Here is a 26,111-nt window from a genome sequence, read left to right on the forward strand (position 1 = left end):
AGACCAGATGAAATTAAGGTCACCTACTCCGCCACCATCTTGGACTCCTATTTTTACATTTATTAGGATTACTGACATATTGTCCTTATATTTTTAAACTCTATTTTAAAATATTTTTTATTTTTCCCATTTTTTTGTGTTCTTGCTGTCTCTTTTTTTTGTCTGAATTTTAAAATTCCATCTTCCCCTACTACTGTTTTACAAGTTAGAAATACTTGGGGCACCTGGGTGGCTCAGTTGGGTAAGTGTCCAGCTCTTGGTTTCAGCTCAGGTCATGATCTCAGGGTCACGAAATTGAGCCCCATGTCGGGCTCCACACTCAGCCGGGAGTCTGCTTGAGATTCTCTCTCTCCCTCTCCCTCTTCTCCTCCCCCTTCTAGCACACACATTCGCTCTCTGTCTCATAAATAAATAAATCTTCAAACAGAAAAAGAAGTCAGACATATTTATTTATTCTTTTGTTAGCCTTGAAATATTACTGTCCAAACTCGACAAAATCTAAAGCTGTTCAATAATTTGAATCTCCACATAAACTTTTTACCTCTGATAACTACCTTTTTAATATTTTTGCTATTACTATTGACTATTTTAGTTCTTTGTTTAACCGCATATGTTAGACAGAATCATTATTTTCTAAGACAGTATTTACTTACGTTTATGTAGATGTTTACCACTTACCTTGCTCATGAGTACTTGTGTGTAAGATCTTCTCTATCAGGCGGGTGTCCCTATGTATATGTAGAGAGATACACGCACACAGCTGTTCTGCAGTTTTACTGCAGTGTACCTAACTCTGGCTTTTTTATTTATTTTGCTTTATGTACCTATTTTAGGCAAATTCCTATATCTCATTACTTCTGTAAAATTCTCAGCCATTTCTCTTTGAAAATTGTGCTTTTCCATTTTCTGCATTTTGTCATTAGACTTTCATAGTTAGTTGAATATTAAAGTGTTTCATTCTGCCCTCCAAATATTTTAACATCTCTTTCCTGTTTTCTATCATGTCTCTCTGCTATGTTCTGGGTAATTTCTTTGGATTCATTTTCTAATTTACTCATTCTGTTTCTAATCTGAAACAATCTCTTTAACCTATCCAGTACATTTTAATTTTAACAGTTATATTTCTGGCTATTTTATTTTATTTTTTGAGAGAGAGAGTGCAAGCTTTGGGGGTGGGGGCAGGGGCAGAGGGAGAGAGAGAGAGAATCTAAGCAGGCTCCCCTGTCCAGCACGGAGCCCTACATGGGGCTCAATCAAATGACCCTGAGATTAACCTGAGCCAAAATCAAGAGTTTGACGTATAACCAACTGAGCCACCCAGGAGCACCTGTTTGGGGGCTCTTTTTTTTTTTTTTTAAGATTTTATTTATTTATTTGACAGAGAGAGAGACAGCCAGCTAGAGAGGGAACACAAGCAGGGGGAGTGGGAGAGGAAGAAGCAGGCTCCCAGCAGAGGAGCCCGATGCGGGACTCGATCCCAGGACTCTGGGATCATGCCCTGGGCCAAAGGCAGACGCTTAACGACTGAGCCACCCAGGCGCCCCTGTTTTGGGGCTCTTTTTAACCTGCCTGCTATATTAAGAAAATATTCTCTTGTTCTTGCTTATTTTTTGAATATATTTTATGGCAATTTTTAAAACATCAGAGTGGTCTTGGGTGTTTCAACTACTAGACAATTCCTAGATTTTTTTTTTTTTTTTTTTTTTGCCATTTGCCCTCACTTTCTTAAAGACATAGATACCATCCCCAAATTTTCTTATATTCTTTTGTTTTTGTTGAATCAGAGTAGTTGAATTCAATAGAAGTTCCATGTTGCTTTGTTCAAATATTCGTTTTAGGGACTTGAAATATTGAATAAACATCAGTGGGATTCATGTGAACCTTCATATATTTTGCATTTCAACAAATGATGTATTCTCCTAAATAATGATGTGATAGACAAGTGAGTATACAAAGGCTTCATCCTATTGCGAAAGTCCCTTGATCACATTTCATAATTGAATGAAGGCTGTGCAGGCTATTGCTGGTTTCCTTCTATTTTCCCACCATTTTTCAACTCAGAGATGCTTCTTTTCCTTTTCAAGGAGTCAGTAAGTGTACCCTTTCCTTCCTGCCCCTCCAAATCATTCCCTCCCCCTTTTCTCTCTAAAGATAACTTCTGTCCTGATTTTTTTTTTAAGATTTTGTTTATTTATTTGTCCGAGAGAGAGAAAGCACAAGCAGAGGGCACAGCAGGCAGGAGCAGAAGCAGGTTCCCCGCTGAGCAAGGAGCCCCATACGGGACTTGATCCCGAGACCCTGGGATCACGACCTGAGCCAAAGGCAGATGCTTAACCAGGCGTCCCAAATTCTGTCCTGAATTTATGATGGAGTTGATTTTGCTTGTTTTTAACCTTCATATAAATGGAACCATACAATATGTATTCAAGGGAAAAAACCAGCCTGTGACAACCAGGAGCTGATCTCACACAACATCTAGGCTATAGTTTATTAGAAGCTGAGTTTGTGCTCACCATTAGGACATGTTGGTCTCCTGTTGGATATAAATGATCTCACAGAATACCAACATCAGACAGTATTACTTTTTAACTATGATGAACTGAGAAAAGATAGGACCACTTGATAATTTTGTCTAAGCACAGAGAAAATTAAGGTCACTTTGCAAGTCACAAAATAACAAACACCCACCTCTTGTCTAATATGGGTGACTTCTGTTTACCAATAATCATTTTAGTCTTGCTTCTTCTAGACTGCCTTCCTCTAGATAAGATACAATAGGGAGGGAAAAATTGATGAGAGGAAACCAGAGAGGGAGACAAACCATATGAGACTCTTAACTCTGGGAAACAAACTGAGGGTTGCTGAAGGGAAGGTGGGTGGGTGGTGGGGTAACTGGGTGATGGGCATTAAGAAGGGCACATGATGTGATGAGCACTGGGTGTTATACGCAACTGATGAATTATTGAACACTACATCTGAAACTAATGGTGTACTATATGTTGGCTTATTGAATTTAAATTTTAAAAAATAAGATACCCAGTCATAGAATCATCCCTTCTGGTTGGCGGCACCCAATCCACAGCAAGCTCCTGTTTCCTTGGACCCTTCCCCCAAATCACCTAACCAAAACCTGAATCATATAAGTCCTTTCCAGTACTCTCTTACTGAGACACCCCACATTTCCCCATGATGTGGGTTTTCCCTTGCTTGAAATGAGTAATAAACTCAACACGTTTAATTATAGCTATATCTCTGGTAGTCTTTAGCTTGAGGGCATTGATAGTATTCGTTTTTGTCTGGTTTCTTTCGTTTAATATTTGTGAGATTCGTGATGTTGCATTTCACAGTGGTTCATTTTGTTATTTAATATTATACTTTGATTATACAACTATGTGGACATTTGGGTTGTTTGTAGTTTTAGGATGTTTTAATGTCGATACACAATATCTTTGTCAATGTGAATCAGTATGTGTTTTTGTTGAGAATATTCCTAAGAGTTATGTTAGGAGTTGCCAAGACCACTCACAGTAATCCATAATTCTCACACTCACAGTTACAGTTGATTATAGCAAAAGGATACAAAGTAAAATCAGCAAGGGGAAAAGGCATGTAGGAAGGAACTCCTGAAGAAACCAGGTGCTATCTTCAAATGTCCCCTCCAGCGGAGTCACATAGGATATGTTTCATTCACCCAGCAACATGTGTGACAGCACATGTGAATTGTTGACAGCCAGGGAGCTCTCACCTAAGGGTTTTTATTGGGGGTCAGTCAGAGGCATGTAGTGTCTGCATGACTAACTTCAGTTTCTCAGGCTCCAGGCGCCCCCAGAGTAAAAACAGGTGTTCACCATAAATAAATAATTAACATAAACTGTCTGCTCATACTGGAACAGCCTGACCCAAATCCTCAGACATGCAAAAACATTCTTATAGACAGAATACTCAGAACTCAGATCTCAGGAGCCAACTAATAGCCAGTCCTGAAAACAGGCCTTTCATTGGAATATGCAGCATTTGAACAACCTAGGCCTGCTGAGTTAATCTTTTCCTTCACAGAGTAAAAGTGATGGGTAATAGAGTATTTGTATGTTTAAATTTAGGAGATAATGCCAAAGAGTTTTCCAAAGTGATTATACCAGTTTTACTGTCTCACCAGTGTGTATTTGAGGATTTCAGTTGTTGTACATTTCCAGTATTTGTTAGAATCAATCTTTTAAAATTTTAGTGTTTTCTTATTGGTGTACAGTGATATCTCATTATAGTTAAAATTCATATGTACTTAATAACTAAAGAGAGTAAACACCTTTTCGTTATATTTGCCACCGGACTATATTATAAAATGCCTGTTCAAGGCTTTCACCCAATTTTCTACTGAATTGTTTGCCTTATCCTTAATGATTTTTAGGAATTCTCTACGTATTTTGATATGTAAAGTTTATATGTGTTTTTTTATTTAAATTCAATGAGCCAACGTATAGTACATCATTAGTTTTTGATGTAGTGTTCAGTGATGCATTTGTTGCGTATAACACCCAGTGCTCATCACATCATGTGCCCTCCTTAATGTCCATTGCCCAGTTACCACATCTGCCCACCCACCTCCCTAAAGTTAATATGTATTTCACATATCTTCTCTCACCTACCTAACTTGCCTTTTTCTCCCTTTTAAGACTATCTTTTCAAGAATAAAAGTTCCCAATTGTAATACCTAATTTGGTGCCTTTTCCATTATGTTTAGTGTTTTTGTTACATCATTTAATAAATCTTTTTCATAATGTAAGGCCATGAAGATATTATTCTATGTTATATCTAAAAGCTTTATTGCTTTACCTTTCTCATTTAGATCTGCAACCCCTACCTAGAATTGATTTTTTTATTGTGGTAAAAAAATGTGTAACATAAAACTTATGATTTTCAACATGTTTGGGTGAACAGTTCAGTAGTATTAAGTATATTGACAATTAAGTATATTGAAATAGATATCCAGAACTTTTTCGTCTTGCCGAACAAATTCTACCCATTAAACAACAACTCTCCATTTTTTCCCTTCCCCTCTGGCAACACCATGCCACTTTCTGTCTCTGGATTTGACTGTAAGTACCTAGTATAAATAGATTTATATAGTATTTGTCTTCTACATGACTGGCATATTTCATTTAGCATAATGTCCTCAAGGTTTATCCATGTTGTAGCACATGACAGGATTTACTTTTAAAAAGTGAGTGATAGGGGCATCTGGGTGGCACAGTCACTTAAGCATCCAACTCTTGGTTTTGGCTCAGATCATGATCTCAGGGCCATGAAATTGAGCCCTGCATTGGGCTCGGTGCAGAGTCTACTTCAGACTCTCTCTCCTCTTCCACTCTGCCATCCCCCTCTTCCTCAAATAAATAAATAAATCTTTTTAAAAACCTGAATGATACTCCATTATATTTACATACTTCATTTTGTTTATCCATTCATCCACTGATGGACATTTGGGTTGCTTCCACCTGGTGATAATGCTGCTACAAATATGGATACAAATATCTCTTCGAGACCCTGCAGGATTACTGGATTATATGGTGATTTTATTTTTAATTTTTTTTGAGAAACTCCCATATGTTTTCCATAGCAGTCATACCATTTTATAATTGTACAGCAGTGTGCAAGGGTTCCAACTTCTCCACATCCTTACCAACACTTGTTATTTTCTGGCTTGTTTGTTTTGTTTTGTTTTGTTTTTGTTTTCTCTAGTAATCCTAGTGGGATTACTAATGAATGTGAAATGCTATCTCGTGTTTTTGATTGTATATCTCTAATAGTTAGTGATATTGAGAATCTTTGCGTGTACTTTTTGGTCATCTGTATATCATCTTTGGAGAATTGTCCAAGTCCTTTGCCTGTTTCTTAAGTTATTTGATTTTTTTGTCAAATTCAAGAAGTTCATTATATATTCTGTATATTAACTTCTTATGAGATATATGATTTGTAAATATCTGTGTTTCTTTAGGGTTGGTTTCTGGAGTCTTATTTTGTCCCTTTGATTGGGCCATATTTCCCTGTTTCTTTGTATGCCTCATAGTCTTTTGTTGAGATTTGTGTGTTTAAAAAACAGTCACCTCTCCATTCTTTATGGATGGGCTTCCTTCAGGGGAAGATCTTCACTATCAGCCTGCAAGAATCTCTAGGACCTCTCAGATCTTTTCTGAGTTGCCAAGTCACATTCCAAGTGGCCTGGATTAAGGGAGTTGAAAACCAAGGTCACTTTTGCAGTCTGCAACATGGATGATTTAAAATTATGTCATTTTTCTGTAACAGCCTAAATATCCTTTTTTTCTTATGTCAGTTGGTTTGAGTTGTGTTTTCCAAGAGCTTGTCTATTTCTTCTGATATTGCAAATTTATTGGCAAAAAATCCATAATATTCTCTTAATTACCTTTTAAAATATTGAGGCAAAAGTCACATGGTAATTAACGTCATTAAAATTTACAATTCAGTGGCATTCAGTTCATTTACAGCGTTATAATTACCAGTTTTTCTAGTTTAGTATTTTACATAAACTCAGAACAACCTTTAAGTAATCATTACTCATTCCTCCTTTCTCTTACCCCCTGGGAACCACTAAACTGCTTTCTGTCTCTGTTAAAATGTTTTTGTGGTTCATGTGTCCTTCTTAAAGCTTAATAATATTCCATGATTCATTTATACCACTCTTTGTTTATCCATTTGTCCAGTGATGGGCATGTGGGTTGTTTCCACCTTTTGGTTATTATGAACAATGCTGCTATGAATATTAATGTACAGGTTTCTGTGTGGACATATGTTTTCATTTCTCTTGAATGTATACCTAGAAATGGAAATCCTCGTAATTTTCATATGGTAATTTTATGTTTAACTTTTTGAGAAACTGCCAAACTCTCCTACACAGTGGTTGTGCCATTTTACATTCCCATCAGCAATGTGCAGAAGTTCGTGTTTCTTCTTCTCCTCATCAATACTTGTTATTTTCCTTTTAAAACAAAAAATTCTAGCCATCCTAGCAATTGTGAAGTGATACCTCGTTGTGGTTTTGATTTGCACATCTTTAATGACAAATGAATTTGAACATCTCTTCAGGTGCTTCTTTCCATTCATATATCTTTGGAGAAATGTCTATTCAGATCCACTGCCCATTTTTTAATTGGGTTGTATTATTTCGTTGAGTTGTAAGAGTTCTTTATATATTTTAGATACCAAACCTTTATCAGATGCATGATTGCAAATATTTTTCCCATTCCGTACGTTGTCTTTTTATTCTCTCTTTTTTTTTTTTTTTTAAAGATTTTATTTATTTATCCGACAGAGAGAGACAGCCAGTGAGAGAGGGAACACAAGCAGGGGGAGTGGGAGAGGAAGAAGCAGGCTTCCAGCAGAGGAGCCTGATGTGGGACTCGATCCCGTAACGCCGGGATCACGCCCTGAGCCGAAGGCAGACGATTAACCGCTGTGCCACCCAGGCGCCCCTGTCTTTTTATTCTCTTGATAAGATCTTTTGATGGACAAAGGTTTTAATTTGTGTGTGTTCAGTTTATTTGCTTTTTCATTTGTTGATTATGCTTTTTTTCCCCCAAGACCAGAGAATATTTTTATTTCCTCTGAAACAACTGTATCAAAGAGCTCACATGTTTAAGATACTTTATATATATGATTATGATTCTAAATTGTTATTTGTCATTTATGTGATTTAAAAAATTGCCCCAAAATGTTATAAAAAGTTTGTACACACAAAAATTAAGCCTCACATAATGGAAATTAATTTTGACATTAGTAGCTTATGCTTTTGATGTCAAATCTAAGAATCCATTGGCACATCTGAAGTAATGAAGAATTTACCCCTGTGTTTTCTTATGATCGTTCTTTTTTAAAGATTTATTTATTTTTTCCAGAGAGAGAAAGTGTGTGCATGAGCAAGGGGGAGTGGCAGGAGGAGAGAAGAAGTAGACTGAGTGCAGAGCCCAACTCGGGCCTCAGCCCCACAACCCCAAGATCATGACCTGAGTCAGAGTACAACACTTAACCAACTGAGCCACCCAGGCGCCACATTATGATAGTTTTAAAATTTTAGTTCCTATATTTAGGTCTTTTATCCATTATGAGCTAATTTCATTGAACAAAGCAGGGTTCCAACTTCATGTTTCTGCATATCCAGTTGGCCCAGCACTATTTGTTAGAGAGCTTATTCTTTACCCATTGAATGGTTTTGGTACTCTTGTGAAAAATCAATTGGCCATAGATGTTTGGATTTATTTCTTGAGCCACAATTTCATTCCATTGGTCTATATGTCCTTGTGCCAGTACCAGTGTTTTGCTTGTTATAACTTTGGAGTGAGTTTTGAAATCTTTGTGAGTTCTTGAGCTTTGTTTTTCTTTTTCAATATTGTTTGGGCTTTTTAGGGCCCCTTGCAATTCCATATGAATATGATGATTGGCTCTTCCATTTACACACATACACACGCGTGCGCGCGCACACGCACACACACACAAAGCCATTGGGATTTTGATAGGGATTGCATTAAAATTTGCAGATCACTTTGGGGAGTGATGCCATCTTAAGAATATTAAGTCTTCTAATCTATGAATAGGAAATGTTTTTTCATGTAATTATGTCTTCTTTAATTTCTTTCATCAGTATGTGGTTGTTTTTACTGTACACGTCTTTTACTCCCTTTAAATTTATTCCTAGGTGTCTTTTTTTAGATGTTATTATAAATGGTATTGCATTCTTAATTTCTTTCTTGATTATTCATTGCTGGTGCATCTAACACAACTCATTTTCGTATGTTGATCTTTTACCCTGCAATATTGCCGAATTTGTTTATTCGTGCTAGCAGCTATTTTTTTTTTTTAAAGATTTTTTATTTATTTATTTGACAGAGATAGAGACAGACAGCGAGAGAGGGAACACAGGCAGGGGGAGTGGGAGAGGAAGAAGCAGGCTCATAGCGCAGGAGCCTGATGTGGGGCTCGATCCCATAACGCCGGGATCACACCCTGAGCCGAAGGCAGACGCTTAACCGCTGTGCCACCCAGGCACCCCTAGCAGCTATTTTATGTATGTGTGGAATCTTTGGGATTTTCTACATGTAGAATTATGTCATCTGCAAATAGAAATAGTTTTACTTCTTTTCCAAACTGGATGCCTTTTATTTCTTTTTCTTGTATAATTGCTCTGGCTAAGACTTATAGTACAAGATTGAAGAGCAGTGCAAAAGTAGGCATCCTTGTCTTATTCCTGATCTTAATGGGAATCTTTCAGTCTTTCACCATTACGTATGATGTTAGGTGTTGGATTTTCATAAGTGCTCTCTATCATGTTAATGGAGTTACTTTTCCTACTTTGCTGAGTGTTTTTAAAATGAAAAGATGTTGAATTCTGTTGAATGCTTTTTCTGAATCTATTGAGATAATCGTGTGTTGTTTTTCTAATTTTCCATTCAGCAGTTTATTTAGTACCTACTAGGTGCCATGTGAGATGAGCTAAAGATAAATGACATATAGTCTTTGTTATTAAGGTAATGTCACTGGGGAGAGAGGCAGGGAAGAAAATAATTCCCAAAAGTAAAGTGATTGATGCTATAAAAAGAGTAACCAAGAGGGTGCCTGGGTGGCTCAGTTGGTTGAGCATCCAACTCTTGATTTTGGCTCAGGTCATGATCTCAGGGTCATGAGATTGAGTCCCATGTGAGCTCCACACTGGGCATGGAGCCTGCTTGGGATTCCCTCTCTCCTTTTCCTTCTGTTCCACACACACACACACACACACACACAAAGGGCAACCAAGTACTCTGGAAGATTAAAAATTATTGCCCAGCATGGAGCCCAGTATGGGGCTTGAACTCACAACCCTGAGATCATGACCCGAGTGGAAGCCAAGAGTCCGACATGTAACCAACTGCACCACCCAGGCACCCCAAAAGATTAGAAAGTTTAATTCAATTTAGGACTTCACAGTGGTGCTGATATTTTAGCTGAGTTTTTTTTTTTTAAGATTTTATTTATTTATTTGACAGAGACAGCCAGCGAGAGAGAGAACACAAGCAGGAGGAATGGGAGAGGAAGAAGCAGGCTCCTAGCAGAGGAGCCCGATGTGCGGCTCGATCCCAGAACGCTGGAATCATGCCCTGAGCTGAAGGCAGACACTTAACGACTGCGCCACCCAGGCGCCCCTTAGCTGAGTTTTAAGAGTTAAATAGAGGTTCACCAGCTAAGACAGGAAAGGGAATTTCAGTCAGAGGGAACAGTTAGTAGAAAGGTAGGAGAACATGAAGCCCTATTGGGAATGGCAGACTGTTGTTTGGAGATGAGATTGGACAGGGAGTTGTAGGAGAGGAAGCGAGATGGTAAGGTTGAAGGAAAAGTTCGAATGGCCTGTGTGCCATGCTTGGGTCTTCAGACTGGGTATGAGAGATATGCAGCAAGGCAGTCACTTGCTTATATGTGCACTATAGCCATATGGATTAGAGAGGAGAGGCTGAAAACAGGATTTTGAAAAATATATCAAGCATATAGTATAATTGTTATTGTTGGTTTTTAATTTTTTCTTTCAATCCTCTCTCCTCGTGTCCTGGTTAGTGCTGTCTTGTGTCAGCATCTGTCACAATACCATTTCCAGAATGCAAGAAGTGATAGATAGGAGAAAAAATATATAAAACAGTATGATATAACTATCAGAATTTGAATTCTTTTAAGTTTTATATAAATATCATACTTCTTTTGAAGTCATTAAAAAAATTGTTTTAAGTGAAGCAGTAAAAGAGCCCTTTAGAAAACACAGAAATACTTGAGCTTAATTTCTGAGAATTTGCATTGCTCGAGATTAAATGATTAGCCAAGTTTATTTTCTGTCCTGCCTGGCAGTTGGCCTGGACTAGAATGGATTTCCTGGTAATTTGGTTTGAGAGATGACTGCTTTACATCTTCATGGATACCTGTAAAGCCAAAATAATTGATTATGAGATCACTGGCAACTGAATTCTAGTTAATGGTGACTGTGTTTTCATACTGTAGCAACAGTGTTGCACTTATAATCGCACATTATTTTATAATTTAAGAGTTTAATTTAGATCATCTATAATTGTTGCATAGTAATTAGGACATACAAACAGAAGACCTGAACTGATCAAATAATTTAATTCAAATTAAATCACTCATTCAACAGTGAAGACATTGATTGATGCATATCAGTTATTACTTTGTAGAATTTCTCTTCAGTACTGTCATGAGATAACTATTCCCTAAAAGCATTTTCTACTTTAATAGTTTTTCCTGATTACCTTCAAAAAGATACAAATTTCAGAATTCTTAAAATTTCTTTCAAGCATACATTCCAATTTAAAGTTACTTTTGATCAGAAACTTGATGACATATATTGATATTTATTATGAAGCCTCTGAAAAGTAATTCTTTCATGTGGAAAGAAAAGGATGAGGGGCAAATATGAACAATAGTAACTCTTGGGATGCCTGGGTGGCTCAGTTGGTTAAGCGTCTGCCTTCAGCTCAGGGCATGATCCAGGCTCCTGGGATTGAGTCCAGCGTCGGGCTCCTTGCCGGGAGGTGGGAGCCTGCTTCTGCCTCTGCCTGCCTCTCTCTGACAAATAAACAAAATCTTAAAGAAAAAATAGTAACCCTTCAGTGATGAAAGAATAGTCCAAACTAGCAATTCTTAAATTTTTTGGTTTCAGGACCAAAATTATTAAAAATTATCAGACTCGAGGGCCCCTGGGTGGCTAAGTCGGTTAAGCCTCTGCCTTCTGCTCGGGTCATGATCCCCGGGTCCTGGGGTTGAGCATTGGGCTCCCTGCTCAGCGGGGAGTCTGCTTTTCCCCCTCACTCTGCCCCTCCCTGCTGCTTGTGCTCTCTCTCTGTCTAGCTCTCTCAGATAAAGAAATAAAATCTTTAAAAAAAATTATCAGACTAGAAAGAGCTTTTGTTTACATGCTGTATCTGTGTATATATATCCCAATGTTTATTTTATTAGAAACTAAAACTGAAAAATTTTTTAATATTTTAAATTCACTTAGAAATAAGAAACGCATTATATATGAACATAATATAACCTACTTTTATGAAAAATAACTACTTTCTATAACAAAAAGATTTTAGAAGAGTATTTTACATTTTTGTAAAATATCTTCGTTGTCTAACTTGATATATGGATTCTCGTATCTGTTTTGTATTCAGTCTTTTGCAATATCACATGTCAGGTAGCCTCTGGAAAGCTCTACTGTAACACTAAAGAGAGAATTTGTGTTCACTTTACAAAATCCCTAAAAGGATCTCAAAACCAGAACTCTGGTCAGTTTCAGGCAACCACGAAATGTTAGTTTATTCTGGATTAAAAAGTATGTCTTGCAGATGTCCGTATTTTTTCTGACTTAGATATTACGGTGGAGAGAAGTTTGTATAATCTCCCTTCCAGACTTCAGGGGACTTAACCAAAATAAATTTGTCACTTTGTTTTTTGGAATCTAGGCTACACTCAGGCATGTCCCACGTGTTGTCTCCACATTCAGGCTTCTTTGATCTTGTGGCACCTTGTATCAACATGTGGCAGAGGAAGAGAGGGGGAGCATGGGGAATTGTGCGCAAAGTCTTAAATGAGCCCTCTTAGAAATGTCACACATTATTCCTCTTTATGTTTTACTAATAAAAGCCATGTCTGACGTCAAGTGGTCCTAACTTCAAGAGATAGAGAAGTACAGTCCTCTCATGTGCCAGAAGAGAGGAGGACTGGATATATTGGTGAGCAGCACAAATATTTGCCACTGTCTTTGAAATGATGTTTTTAAGGAACATGAATATAAATACCTTGAGTACAAGGACCTTGTTTACCACAGTGTGATGAGCACCCAGAGCAGGGTCTCTCATAACCAAGAAATACTTGTTGAAGAAACAAGTGAGAGGAAGACATTAAACTTCCCAAATTCAGTAAAGCAATAATATTTTCTGATTGGCTTTAGGTATAGAAGAGTACAAGTTGAATTATCTCTTATGAGGAACCATTTGTTTTCTTACATTTGGGAGTTTATTATGGTCATTCTTTGGTAAATTTGGATGGTTTAGTGGGGTAGTCAAAAAATATGAAATAGCATTTTTTAAGTCTGTCATTTATAGAAATAGAAAGTTGATATACACGCAGTCATGTCTACGCTGCCATTTACCATGTGATTTCATTCTCCCACTATTCTTCTCAAAATACAAAATTTAGCTTAGTATAGCACATTTTATTGAATCAAAATTTGATTCCATTTTATTGAATCGATAAATTTTTTAAGACATTGGGAAACAAGACTGACAAAAATCCTTGCTTTTTTCCCAGAAAATAAGTGATAGTTATGGCAAATAAGTAAATTATATATATTATTAGATGATAATTTCTTGGAGAAAAATAGAACAAGGTTAGGGGGATCGAGAAAGTTGAATGGGTTAGGGAACGGGTTACAATTAGGCAGAGAGTAATCTGAGCAGCCCTTATTAAAAGAAGATGCATCTAAGCAAAGACATCAAGGTGGTAAGGGAATTTCCATCCAGATATTTGGGGGCAAGTCTGTACAAGGTAGAGGGAGTAGTCTGTGCGCAGGCTTTGAGGCAGGAGAACACCTGGTTTGTCTGAGACTTCACACGTGGTTGGAGTTGAGGCAGTGAGACAGAAATAAAATAGATTGGTTGACTTTCAGTTTCTGCTTCTAGTCAGCCCAGGCACCACAACCATCGTGCTTATCTAGTTTCTTTGATCATGGAAATTCCTGTCTCTTAGCAGTAGTCTTCTATCCCTGTCCAAGCCCCTGGCTCTGAGACGGTTTTTTAAAAATAGCCTCGGGGGGCGCCTGGGTGGCTCAGCCAGTTAAGGGTCTGCCCTCAGCTCAGGTCACGATCCCAGAGTCCTGGAATTGACCCTCGCATCATCAGGCTTCCTGTTCAGCAGGCTCCCTCTCCCCCTGCTTGTGCTCGTTCTCTCTCTCTCTCTCTCTCTCTCATTCTCAAAGAAATAAATAAAATACTTAAAAATAGCCTCAGGTTGAAAAGGCATAACTCATAATTTACTCATAATTTACTCATAAGGCCCCAGACTTATTATCTCTTTGTTTAGTGGAGAATTCTTAACAGCATCTAGAAAGGCCTAGATTAGGCTTTTTTTTTTTTTTTTTTTTTTGCTCAGTTTTATCTCCTACCAAGTCTTCTACCTCACTGCATCTACATACACTTACTTTAGCTTGATGTACAGAATTTGACTTTTTCAATCCTGAAAACGTCCAAATTACTATATCATCAGTCAGTTTCCATTTTGCCTTAACAGAGCTGTATTTGCTTTCAAATATTTATTGATGTCAGGAGTTATTGAAGGCTAAAAAATATAGTCAACAAATACCAACATCTGGACTTTAACTTACAGTTTTCTCTAATATATATAGCCTCAATAGGCACGTGATCAGTGTCCCAAGGTACAATATTTGATAGTTTAAAAGGACTGAAGCTGCTACAAAAATTCTCAAATTCCCTGTTTGGTCTTGTGGGGTCCCTAGTACTACTCTTTGACGATCCTCTTCTTAACTTTACATTACAGTTTCTCATTCCCAATATGAAGTTCTTAGTTTCAAGCAACAGGAACCAACTCAGGCTGATTTAAGCAGAAAGATAATTTATTAAAAAAGTACAAGGTGACATGAGAGTCCACAAGTAAGTCCTACCATTTATGGTTAGTTGTTTTTCAAAAGAATGCCAAGACAATTCAATGGGAAAAGAAGAGTCTTTTCAACGAATGGTGCTGGGACAACTGGATGCTGACATGCAAAGATTGAAGTTGGATCACTTCTACAATATCATACACAAATTAACTCAAAATGAATTACAGACCTAAATGTAAGAGCTAAAACTATAAAACTTGTAGAAGAAAACATAGGAATAAATATTTATGGCCTTAGATTTTATAGATATGACACCAAAAGTATAAGCAACAAAAGGAAAAATAGGAAAATTGGACTGCATTTAAGTTCAGAACTTTTGTGCTGTAAATGATATCATCAAGAAAGTAAAAAGACGACACACAGAATCATACCCAGATATTAGAATCCAGAACATATAAAGAACTCTATGATTCAATAATAAGAATTCACATCACCCAATTTAAAAATGGGCAAAGAATTTGGACACTTCTCTACAGAAGACGTAGAAACAGGGGCGCCTGGATGGCTCAGTCAGTTAAGCATCTGACTCTTGGTTCCGGCTCAAGTCATGATTTTATAGATAGTGAGGTCGAGGCCTGAGTTGGGATCTGTGCTCGGGGGCGGGGGGGTCTGCTTGAAGATTCTCTCCCTCTGCCGCTCCTTTCTCCTCTTCTCTCTCTTTCAAATAAATAAATAAATAAGTCTTAAAAAAATAAGATATAGAAGTAGCTAATAAGCATGTGAAAAGATGCTTAAGATCATTAATCATGAAGGAGATGCAAAGCAAAAGCACGATTAGATGCTATTTCACACCCACTGGATGCCTATAATAAAAATAGATGAAAACCAGTATAGTAGTTCTTCAAAATATTAAACATAGAATTATATGATCCAGCAATTTCATTTCTGGGTATATACACAAAAGAAATGAAAGCAGGTACTCCTGTTTGTATGCCAGTGTTCATAGCAGCAGCATTGAAAATAGCCAAAGGGTGTGAACAACAACCCATTGCCCATCAACAGATGAATGGATAAACAAAATGTACTCTGTACTTACAGTGGAATGAAATTCCTCACAATGGAATGAAATGTGATACACGCTGCCACGTTGAAGACAGGCATTATGCTAAGTGAAATAGCCATATACAAAAAGGACAAATATTGTAGGATTCTACTTATATGGGGTACCTAGAATAGTCAAATATATAGAAACTTAAGTAGAACAGAGGTTATCAGGGGCTGGAGGAAAGAGGGAATTAGCAGTTATTATTTAATAGATACAGGGTTTCAGTAAAGAATGATTTTAAAAATTCTTGAAATAGCGGAGATGGCTGCACAACACTGTGAATACACTTAATGCCATTGAACGATATACTTTAAAATGGTTAAAATGGTATGGACCTGGTGAATCACTGTATTGTACACCCGAAACTAATAGAACACTGTGTTAACTACACTGGAATTAAATTTTTTTTAGTTTAAAAAATGGTTAAAATGGGAAATTTTGTTATATATTTTACCACAATAAAAACAAAAAAAATTAATAATATGTTTCCAAGTATGTGGAGAAATTAGTATCCTCATACAATGCTGGTGGGAATGTGAAACAGTGCAATCACTTTGGAAAATAGTCTGGCAGTTCCTCAAAAAGTTAAACACAAAATGGACAAAGGCCTTAGTATTTCTCCAAAGACAATGAACACAGATGGCCAGTAAACATATGAAAAGATGCTTGTTTTGTATTCTTTTATGAGCCAGTCGGTCAGGTGTGTCCATAAGAGGAGTCTGAGAAGAGGCTCAGGGAAACAAAGTTTATTATACTTACAGGTCCTAGGGATAGAAGGCATGGCGTCCCATGCAGGGCTATGTGGAAAAGCTACCAGGGTGGTTAGGAGACAGAAAACAGGAGCAAGGGCAAGAGCCTTTACTGGGGTTTCCAAATGAAAGGCAGGACAGGGCAGGGTGAACAGCTTAGGACTAGCTAGTTTAACTTACTTGGTATTTGGTGGTATTTGGGTTTTGATTGTCTACCATTTTTTTTCTTTGCCACCTGTCACAAATTTGTTCCTTTATGAACATTTCAGAATGCAATTAAGCAAAAGATAATACTTTTTTTAATTAAGCTATCTGATGTTTTTATCAAACAATTTTAAATTCTTAAGTCCTTTATTTCCAAGAGTAGGATTGATTAGAATGATAGAATGAACATTAATATTCTATAAAGTAGGGGCGCCTGGGCGGCTTAGTCATTAAGTGTCTGCCTTCGGCTCAGGGTGTGATCCCAGGGTCCTGGGATTGAGCCTGCATCGGGCTCCCTGCTCTGCTGGGAGCCTGCTTCTTCACTCTCCCACTCCCCCTGCTTGTGTTCCCTCTCTTGCTGGCTGTCTCTCTGTCAAATAAATAAATAAAATCTTTAAAAAAATTCTATAAAGTAATATCATATGTAGCCCTGATATTTCAACAGGTTCAAATAAGGAAGGTCTCATTAGAGTTGTTTTTTCTGCCTCTCTGTGTTCAATCTATACTGTAAGTTGGCCTCAGAAACTATTCTCAGTCCTTCATCTGTAAAAATAGAGACCACTATGAAAGGATCTCATTTATTTATTCCTTTTTCATCCAGCTGTCCATTTTTCCTGTATCCAGGATATAAGGATGCTTGACTCTGTCTCCTTAAGAAATATGGTGAAGATAGATTTGTAATTAACAATTCAGTGTGATAATTGCCATAAAAGTAGGGCATTTAGGGTGCCACGAGGACACAGTATTGATGGTACTTGTATGTATTAACTATTTTTCAGTGTCCCTGAAAACTCAGTTTGGTACCATTACCTTTGAATGGAAATGACTTTGCATTTTTGCCTGATAAGTGTCTATAGTCAAATGATATGATTTCTTAATCATTCTGCAAGCTTAACTTTTTTCCTAGGAAATCAAATAAATTTGCTATGTTTAAACTGCTTTATATAATAGAAATAAGTTCCTATTTCAGTTATTACACTTTCCCAATTCAATTCACATTCCAATCCATCTTATCAAAGTTCACTTAAAAATCAATATGCTGAGGGTGCCTGAGTGCCTCAGTCAGTTAAGTGTCTCCTTCGGCTCAGGTCATGATACCAGGGTCCTGGGATTGACCGCCTCATCGGGCTTCCTGCTCAGTTAGGAGCCTGCTTCTCCCTCTCCCTCTACCAGCTGCCCCCCACCCTCCGCTTGTGTTCTCTCTCTCTGTGTCAAATAAATGAATAAAAGCTTTAAAAAAAAAATCAGTACTCTGAAACATGTCTTTTTCTTAAAAACATTGTTGGAGCAAAAGATCATGCTTCTGAGCTGATTAATTTTTTCTTGATATAGAAAATAACATTTGTCTAGTTGTTTCTAGGCAGCACAAGACCATTGAGCTCCCCAAGAACCCAATCTGAATTTGCAAAGCTGCCAGAATATTTTAAGACAAATGAGAATATGTAAACATACATGTTACCAACTATTTCATATTTGTGTTTCAGAGATAATAAGTTTCTAATGAGCCACAAGAGCCCAGTGGGATTAAGGATGTAAATTTCAAAATCTAGATTCCTTCCTGTATTATCATATCTGGCTGGCGTTCTGTTTTCTCTGAATGTGAAAATACCAAGTAATAATTTCTCAAAGGCATGCTGATTACATTATTAAAAACAATGAATTACATTACAGGATAAATAACAGCAGGCCAAGCATAGACCAATGATGAAAGTTTGTCATGAACTAAGGATTATGATTAATCCAATTTGTTCGTTTGACTAGAATTGGAAGGAGAAAGGAAAAAAGAAAAAAGGAAGGATGGATTATATTATAGAGTTTACAGTGGGTTTACAGAAAGAAGGAAGAATAAATTAGATTTGAGTTTACAGTGAAATTTGAACTCACAACCAGGGGTTGTGAGACTAATCTTTTAACCTTTGTGTACACACACACACACACACACATTTTGAAGAAAACGATAAGCAAAAGCAACACCTAAAGTCTGCAGTGCCTAATATAGTGCTTATTAGCACGTAATATGGTCATTACTGCATGTTTCTGGAGATTGTTTCAAATTCTCTTATTTTCAAAGGCTAAATCTGGCCTGCTATCTGCCTTTGTAAATAAAGTTTTATTAGAGCTCACTGTGTTCATTATTTATATATTCTCTATGTCTGTTTCTGCACTACCATTGCAGAATTGAGTAGTTTGGAAAGTGACTATATGGCCCACAAAGCCTAAAATACATACTCACTGGCCTTTTACAGAGTAGGTTGCCAACCCCTGAGTGTGATCCTCAGTTTCAGCCCATACACAAGTTGTGTATTTCTTATATTCCAATGAGCTTTGTAAAGTTAATATATTTGTTATGTTGAAAACTGTTTTGATCCCCTGATTTTCCCCAACTTTTTCATACTTAGAGAAAAATTTGAAGAACAACTTACACCTTTAACATAGATCATTAGTTAAAATCTTGCCATATTTGCTTCATCTGTTCATCTCTCTCCATGTACGTGTATACATACATGCACGCTTTTTTTTTTTTTGCTGCTGCTGCTGTCGAATTATTTGAAAGTTACAGATATCATGCTCCTTCAGCATACACCTGTAAGAGCATTCTTCTATATAACCCATTCGTTTTAAAATTTAAAGACACACGTATGGGCTTTTTGTTTGTGTGTAAGGGCTATACAACTGTCTTTTCTGTAGCACTTTGTTCATCTCTGTGTTCCCATGTATAAACTGTAGGAATTCTAGGTATTGTGCATTAGTTATCTATTGCTTACCTGTGGTAGCCTGAATACCGAATGGCCCCCTAAAGATGACCATGTCCTAATCCCTCAAATCTGTGAATATGTTACCTTACGTGACAAAGGGGATTTTGCAGATGTATTAAGGAATTAAAAATGTATCCTGTATTATGTGATGGGCCCGGGCTCAGTGTAATTGCAAGGGTCCTTGTAAGGGGGAGGCAGGAGAGTTAAAAGCAGGAAAGGTGATAATTAGTGAGAGAAATGTGACGGTGCCACAGCCGCTCACATCGACGATGGCAAGGCTGAGTTTTCACCCAATTTCAGAGCTCTTGGCTTTTTTCTTTTTTTTTTTTTTTTAACAATCCTTCCCTCAATTTCTCTCCCCTTTTTTGCATTTCACTATAATCATCAAGAAAAAACTTGGTATCTTCAACACTTTGCTTGGAAATCTCCGTAGCTGGACCATCCAGTTCGTTTGCCTCATTTTCTACTTTCTGTATAACTGCAAGTGACAGGGTTGCTGAACTTTCTGTTACTACATTGACAAAGATCCCCCTGCCTCCAGTTTCTAATGAGATGTCCCTCCCTTCCTTGAAACCTTATAGGAAGCCTCCTTAAAGTCCTTATAGCTACCTCCTGCTGCCCGATTACAAAACTGCCGCCATATTTTAAGTATTTGTTATAAGAGAACCCTACTCATGACACCAAAATCTGTATTTGTTCTCTACTGGCACTTCAGAATTTAAGGTGATTAGCTGCTCAAGACAGCAAACATATTATCACACAGTTTCTGAGGATTAGGAATCCAGGTGCAGTTCATCTAGATGCTTCTGGTCTAGATCTATCATGAGATTGTAGTCACACTGTCAGCCAGGGTGGCAGTCATCTCAGGACTCAGTTGGAAGAGGATCCCTTTCCAAACTCACTCCTGTGACTGTTGGCAGGCCTCAAGCCCTTGTCAGTCATTGGCTGGAGATGGCACAGAGACCTCTGCATAAAGATGTTCATGACATGCCGCTGGCTTTCCTCAGAGCAAGGAAGCAAAGAGCAAGAGAGATTACCCAAAACAGAAGATACGGACTTCTTGTGACCTAATCTCAGAAGTAACATCCCATCATTTTTGCCATATTCTAGTTGTTAGAAGCAAGTCACCAGATGCAGTTCATACTTAAAAGAAGGGGATTACACAGGTCATGGATACCAGGCAGCAAACTTAGGGGTCCAGTCTCAGAGGCAGCTTACCACAAATAACAAGGCACCTGTGTCTCAGAATGGGCCATAAACACTTTTAGTGTGGAAACAATTTAGTGAAAGTTTAATATTCTCTGTAAGATCAAGCCACATTCAGAGTTTGGCCTCATAACATTTCTGAAGGTTTCTCCTGTAGCTTGTAGAAACTTGACCATCTCTTGGGGAGTCAGTCACTCTAGAAAGTCAAGTTTCTGGATAGATCTTGTCCCAGAACAAATCTTAATTAATAATTTGGTGTAGAATTCCTTCTGGATTTGATCACATACTTCCTTACCTTCTTAAATAAATTACTGATCATAATTTGATGAAATTTTATTTTATCAGAAGAAAATTAGTCATTGTATGTATTATAAAGAGAAAATGTTGCCCCCTCCTTACGTAGAATATAGAATTGTCGGTATCTTCGAGGCTTCTGTCTGCCTTTTTATAATTTGTGTCTCCATTTGCTTTATTTGTCACTTTGCAGTTATCAGTACTTGCCTATGTGTTTGCTATATCTAATTGCTATAAATTGAAACTGAATAACTCAGGTTGAATAAAACCTTGTGTGAAGGAAAAGGGACCTGTGGAGGGTTCAACCTGTAGTCTGCAGAGTCCCATTAATGACCTCCACGAACTGCCGCTAGCTGCTCCCAGACTTTTGTTTACATTTTAGTTGTAAATTGTTACTACGGATAGGTGAGGCTGCGGTAACAGTGAAGTGGTTTTGGGCTTAGTGGGTCAGTTCCTGATTAATTTTATAAGAAAACTGAAAGTGACCTGAGGACAAATAATCAGTATTACGCATTGCTTGCTTCAGACAATACTTTGAAACTTTTCTTTCGTGGATTTTGGAAACTTCTCAGGCAATTTAGGCAAAATCTCCTCCCTTCCTCAGCTCTGTATCCTAAGTAATTTCACAATTAAAGGCTGTACTTATAATAAAGTTAATTATACCTCACTTCAAAAATTTGAACCTGATTTCAGGCTGTAAACCCAAAGCAGCAAGTACAATTTACTTTTATATTTGAGTGATTTCTTTGGAAATTGTGTCTGTTGCCAGCCATAGCCTCTCAAATGGAAACACACTGTCACTACCACAAGTAAAAGCTGTAAAGCTTTTAAATATGTGGAACTCACATTTTTATCGGCATTTCTTTTAGGCTTTATTAAGTGCTTTGCTCTGTGAGTGGCTCAGAAGCAGTGCAGTATCCTTTATAACTTGTTAGACACAGACTTGGAAGGCCTGCTAGAGAGGGCGAAGGTCGAACCAAGAAAGCAATCCCTGTGATACTCAGGCTCTGAGAAACCGCCTTCGAACTCAAAGGATTAGAGCTCAGAGGGGAGCAGTTAGTCTTTCCTCGTACCCCCCGTCTCTTGCAAATAATTAACAGTAAAGCTAAAGATTATGGGAATTACATGTCTCTCCTATCTTTTTTTATCTTTTTCTTCTGTACAACATAGAATTTCTTTTCCAGTAGTGGCGTGTTCCTCTATTTGGCAATTCCATAAATAGTGGTTTGCAGCCTCCAGACCCAAGTTACCTACCTGGACTTCAGAGACTGTGCGTACTATGGGTGTACCTTCATACGTGGAGAAAGAACACTGACCAAAAAAACAAAAAACAGAAGAGCCAGCTGAGGAAGCACACCTGTAATTAGCCTCAGTCTTCATATACAGAACTTCAGCTTTTTGTGCTTCACAGCCAAGACGCACAGCATATTTGCAGAACTTCTCCAGCACAAAAGAGAGAGACCAAAAGAAAGAGAAAAAGAGATCACACAGGGGAAAAAAGCAATGTAATGAGCAAGAGAAAATGTAAAAGAACTATAATTAATGTTCTTGCAGAAATAAGATGAAGGAATAAGAATAAGGTGTTTTTTTTTTTTTAAAACAAAAACAGAAACAGAATTTAAAAATTTGGAAACAAAATATGAGAGCTGAAATTTAAAATCAGTAAAAGAATTGGAAAAATAAAGTTGAGAAAATCAGTAGAACAGAAGGACCAACAGATGACTTGGAGAGAAAAAAAATTAGAGACTTTATTCGGGTGGTCCGATGTTTGACTAATTGGAGAAAAAGAAAGTGTTGAGGAGGAAATTATCAAAGTTGTAATATAACGACATTTCCAGGAACAGAAGGACATGCATCTCCAGAAGTGAGTGAAGAAAACGAGTCTTATCAAGGCACATTATCATAAACTTAGAGAACACTGGGGATAAAAAGAAAATCCTTAAGACTTCTAGAGTGAAAACAAAGGTCACATAGAAAGGACCAGGAATTAGAAGAATATCAGCCTTGATGCCATAATTTCAAAGAGAAAACTATTTATCTAGAATTATATAACCAGATAAACTTTAAATCAAGTATTAGGATAAAATAAAGACATTTTCAGACATGCAAAATCGCAAAAGATTTGCCTTTTTAAAAAAAGATTTATTTATTTTGAAGAGAGAGGGGTCGGGGAGGGCAGCGGTAGAGAATCTCAAGCAGACTCCCTGCTGAGTGCAGAGACTGACGCAGGGCTCAGTCTCACTACTCTGACATTATGACCTGAGTTGAAATCAAGAGTTGGACGCTTAACTGACTGAGCCACCCAGGCGCCCCAAAGATTTGCTTCTTATACACCCTTTCTCAGGAGCTACTGAAGAATGTACCAAAGATGAAGGATTAACCAAGTAAATAGAAGACCTGGGCAAGGAAATGGGAATCAAAACCGGAAAGGTGTGATATTCTTGGAAAATCCCAAGACAATACCTGAGGAGAAAACCTAGAGAACAAGCAGTTCAGATGGAAGTAAACAGGGTTTCAGGAAGGATATTTTGGGAAAGGCGGAAAAATGGAAGAGGGAATGTAAATGCCAAGAATCATAGAGCAGAACTCTCCCACTGGAGTCAGTACTGTTGGGAATGCATAAACTGTAAGTAATGAATTGCCAGAGGCTCAGTGAGAGTTCAAAAGATTGAGAGTTTAAAAACTCCAGGGGCACAGTCTTAGGGGACCCCCCAACTCTCATGAATTTTACCCTCAAGGTGCTCAGGGTGAAGGTCAGAGAAAAATCCTCTGGTGCTCTGACAGAGGGAAGGGGAAAGTAACCATTTTAAAGTAAGCTTGGGATACTAACAGCAGCTTGCCTTCAAAGTAGACAATTTTACCAAAGCCTGACCGACCTGGGGGAACAAACTACCCAACTCTAGCCCCTCTGGTTTTTCTGTCTTACCTGAAGGGGTGGGAGGGGAAGCTGAGAAGCACTTAGAATGGTTACAACCCAGGCACACAGACTCACTAAAATACTCAGATGTAATTATGGGATTATAGAACACTTTCTCCCCCACCCCCCAAACACACATACCCTACTATCACACCAGTCAGGCTCTTGTATAATAACAGTGGATTACTACTATAAGAACTACAATGTTCAGATTCTATTTTTAAAAGAAGTCTCTGGGGAAACCCCAGAACAACAAGAAGTGCAAAAGCAAGGACACTTGAAAAATTTTAGCCTCTGATACATACAGCTCCAACCAACAGTAAACACAAGCTGATTCCTAGCCAGATAAACGTAAAAGCTCACACTAAAGGCTTCTTTACCCTGTCCCTTTTACTCAGTACATCATGTCCACTTTTAACCAAAAAAAAAAAAAAAAAAAAAAAAGTTACAAGATGTGCTAAAAGGCAAAAAACAGTTGGAAGAGACAATAGAAAGTATTCAAACTGGATTCATATATGCCAGAAATTTTGGAATTATCAGACTGGGAATTAAGTATGATGAATATGCTGAGGACTTGGATGGGAAAAGTGGATAACATGCAAGAACACCTGGGTAATGTAAGCACAGAGATGGAGCTAAGAAAGACTCAAAAGAAAATGCTATACAGGGGCGCCTCAGTGGCTCAGTGGGTTAAATGTCTGCCTTTGGCTCAGGTCACGATCCTGGGGTCCTGGGATCGAGGCCTGCATCGGGCTCCCTGCTTGGTGGGGGGGTCTGCTTCTCCCTCTCTCTCTACCCTTCCCCCTCCACTCATGCATGCTCTCTCTCTTGCTCTCTTTCAAATAAATAAAATATTTTTTAAAAATCTCTTTAAAAAAAATAAAAGGCTACGTACTATAGGATTCCAACTTTGTGACATTGTGAAAAAGACAGAATTGGAGATAGTAAAAAGATTGCGGGAAGGGAGGGAGGGATCAGTAAGCGGAGCATGGGATTTTTATGATAATGGAACTATTCTGTATTTACTGTAATAGTGGATACATGTCATTATGCATTCATCAAAATGCATAGAAAGCACAACACAAAGAGTGAACTCTAGTGCAAACTAAAGACTTTAATTAATAACAGTGTATGAATACTAGTTCATTAATTATAACAAAGGCACCACAGTAATGCAAGATTTTAATAGGGGGAACTGTAGGAGAGGGAGAGGACATATATGGGGATTCTGCTTTGTGCTCAGTTTTTCTGTAAACCTAAAACCTCTCTAAAAACTAAAGTCTACTAATTAAAAAATATATGAGGCTATCACTAACTTTAGCTAAAACAACAACAAATAAGTTGTGTAAGAAAATGTAAATATGTGATATTTATATCATCATAATGGTGGAAACTGACAGAGTGTGACTTTAACCAAAAATTATTATGTAATTTTTGAGAGAGTAGAGGAAGCGAAGTGTTGCAGACCTGATATCCTCCTCTCTCGTAATAGAAAGTGGGTAACAGAAGTGAACGTCCATGTTCCTCTCTGAAGGCGTTTCCTTCCCCTGGGTACCCAAGTCCATGTCCCCATGTCTCCTGCATCATCAGATTTTGCTCTCCAGCAGGATCTTTCCCATCAACAAACAAATATACCCTTAGTTCTTCTATCTTAACATACACACACACACACCCACACACACACCCATACTTCTTGATTCCGGTTGCCCTGCCACTGCCCTTCATTTCTTTGCTTCCCTTTACATCAAAACTGAAGTTTTCTGTACTCCCTGTCTCCAGTTCCTCTCCATTCTCTGTCTACATCCACTCTCTACAGAATTTTACAGCTGCCTTTTTATTTAATTGGCTCCTGTCAAATTGACAGTGACCTTCATGTTGCTATATCGAGTGGTCAGTTACCATCTTACCTCCCAGCCTCTTTTGATCAATTGATTGCTCCCTCCTTGATAGGTTTCCTTCACTTGGTTTTAAGGACACCACCTTTTAAGTTTTCCTTCTGTGTTACTGGTAGCTTCTTTTCAGTCTTTGCTGTTTCTTCCTCTTCTCCCTGCTAGAATGCCCCCATATCTTAGTGTTAAGTCCACTGCTGTTGTCTGTCTGCCTTGAGCCCCTGGGTTATCTTATCAGGTGTCAAGGCTTTAAATACCATCTGTAAGTTGATGATTTTCAAATTTATATATCCCAACACAGACTTCTATGAACTCCAGGCTTGTATATCCAAAACTAAACTATT

At 37.8% G+C, this 26,111-nt stretch overlaps 1 protein-coding gene across 2 annotated transcripts in view; it reads left to right on the forward strand.

Annotated features, from left to right (window-relative positions):
• The window catches only part of TPST1 (tyrosylprotein sulfotransferase 1), a 219,223-nt gene that overhangs the window by 183,045 nt on the left and 10,067 nt on the right, over nucleotides 1–26,111 (forward strand). The window lies entirely within an intron of this gene.

The sequence above is a fragment of the Ursus arctos genome, unplaced genomic scaffold, assembly GCF_023065955.2.
Source record: "Ursus arctos isolate Adak ecotype North America unplaced genomic scaffold, UrsArc2.0 scaffold_2, whole genome shotgun sequence".
Classification (NCBI taxonomy): domain Eukaryota; kingdom Metazoa; phylum Chordata; class Mammalia; order Carnivora; family Ursidae; genus Ursus; species Ursus arctos.